At 44.8% G+C, this 2,324-nt stretch overlaps 1 pseudogene; it reads left to right on the top strand.

The window, feature by feature from the left end:
• Positions 1-7: 7 nt before the first annotated feature.
• On the top strand, positions 8-1,094 carry LOC110595259 (annotated as a pseudogene).
• The last annotated feature ends 1,230 nt before the right edge of the window (positions 1,095-2,324 follow it).

Here is a 2,324-nt window from a genome sequence, read left to right as displayed (position 1 = left end):
AGTCCAAAATAATAAAAGGGAGACATGTATAGAAAACCAGAACTGCCAAATTGACAAAAACACAACACAGAGAAAGCATTGTCCTTACTGTCAATTTCAAAAACATCTAAGTGTTGGAATGAAACTGGAAGCAGTAAGGGCCGATCGAATGCGTAGAGGAAGGAATTAGTGTGGACCAACGTACAAGAGAGACAGAGCCCTAAAGCAACAGAAAAAAAACCCTCTTCTGAGCCAATGGACTTAAGCTAGAAGCCATGTCTCAGATGAGCTAAGCTATGCCCTCTGAACTGACCATTTTCTCTGCAATTCAGAACATCCATTCTGCCTCCAAAGGCCTACCTCTGGACCATGCTACCTTGCCTCCTCAGACTATGACTGAAGTCCCTTTGTAACATACCCCATTCATATAGCCGGGCCATCAAATCTGAGTACCCAGACCCCTGTACCAGCTCAACCAAGCTGATAATGGGTTGTTCCTATATGGATAGTTATCAGACAACTTCTCCAGTAAGCATCCCACATCTGATCCTGAACTTTTGAAGTGTGAGTCAGATGAGTCCAGGCCAAAATCATGGCCTATTTGCAGCAAGAGCAGGTCAACCGAAGCAAACATGAAAAGCTGAGCACATTTGGCCTTATGTGCAAAATAGCAGATCGAACCCTCTTCTCCGTTGTTGAGTGGGCCAGGTGTCATTTCTTCAGAGAACTTAAGGTGGACTCTTCCATAACAGCATCCCAAGTTGGAGCCACTCTCCACAACCTTGTGAGTCATGCACAGGAGCAAGTGGCAAACCTTCATTCTCTCCGGTTTGATCAACGAGAGTTTGTGTGTCTGAAATTCTTGGTGCTCTCTAGTTTAGATGTCAGAAACCCTGAGAACTTCCAGTTGGTGGAAAGTGTCCAGGAACAAGTCAACACCACCCTGCTGGACTACACAATGTGCAACTACTCACAGCAAACAGAGAAATTTGGGCAGCTACTTCTTCTACTACCAGAAATCTGAGCAATAGTAGAACACCTCTACTCCAAGCACCTGAATGGATATGCCCTATAATAACCATCTCATTGAAACATTGCATGCAGAAACAGCATAAGTGACAGCCCCTAGGAGCTCTGCTTTCAAAACTAAAAGAGACGGGTGGGGAAGAGGGAAGAAAAAAAAGTACTCTGAATTGCTCTAATCAGCACTAATTAAAAGCTTGATTAAAGATTGAATTTAGGTTGGGTGCGGTGGCTCAGGCCTGTAATTCCAGCACTTTGGGAGGCCAAAGTGAGCATGCCACTGCACTCCAGCCTGGGCAACAGAGTGAGACTCCAACAGACCCTGGAAACTGTACTAAGGACCTGTGTTCAGCCACACCTACTAGTAGCTCCACCAAATCATGAAAAGCCTAGTTTGAATGTCTGTGTCTTAGACATGCGAACAGCTAATAAGAACAGTCTATTACTGTGTTAGCTTGTCATTTTAATATGTTCTGAGGTTTGTTTTGTCATGTGTCCATAATGTTAAAAAAAAAAAAGCAGGCAGTATCCCTCTTCTGTCTTATATAAGCATTAATTAATATTTTAAGGGAGCTGGGCTCGGTGGCTTAGCCTATAATCCCACGCTTTAGGAGGTTAAGATGAGGTGAGTGGATTGCCTGAGCCCACGGGTTCGAGACCCACCTGGGCAACTTGGTGAGACCTCATCTCTACAATAAATCAAAAATTAGAGGCGTGGTAGCGCACGCCTGTAGTTCCAGCTACTTGGAAGGCTGAGGCAGAAGGATCGCCGGAGCCCAGCAGGTTGAGGCTGTGGTGGCCGGGAGTGTGCCACTGCACTCCAGTCTGGGTGGCAGAGGGAGACACCAACTCAAAAAATGTATATATTTTAAGGGGAATGTTCTAGAGCTAAGGCAAGTTAGACCTTCTTTCTGCTATTGTTGCTAAAATGTGGCTTTGGCATTGTTGAATTTTATAAAAATTTCTGGTAGAAAGGCTTGTTAGGCTATGACAGTCTTTTTCATCAAGCTTTGTAGTTGATTTTAAAACAAAACATAAGATTAAAAGGATTCAACTGGTTGGGAGTTCAAGCCTGTAATCCCAGCACTTTGGGAGGCCAAGGTGAGAGGATTGCCTGAGCAACTTGGTGAGACTTCGTCTCTACAATAAATAAAAAAATTAGCCAGGTGTAGTGGCGTGTGCCTGTAGTTCCAACTACCTGGAAGGTTGAGGCGGAAGGATCTCCTGAGTCCAGTAGGTCGAAGCTACAGTGGCCTAAGAGTGCCACCGCACTCCAGTCTGGGTGGTAGAGTGAGACTTCAACTCAAAAAAAAGGACTCAAC

The sequence above is a fragment of the Carlito syrichta genome, unplaced genomic scaffold (genome assembly GCF_000164805.1).
Source record: "Carlito syrichta isolate Samal-C Ts95f unplaced genomic scaffold, Tarsius_syrichta-2.0.1 Scaffold288697, whole genome shotgun sequence".
Taxonomy (NCBI): Eukaryota; Metazoa; Chordata; class Mammalia; order Primates; family Tarsiidae; genus Carlito; species Carlito syrichta.
This window is presented reverse-complemented; position numbering and strand designations above follow the sequence as displayed.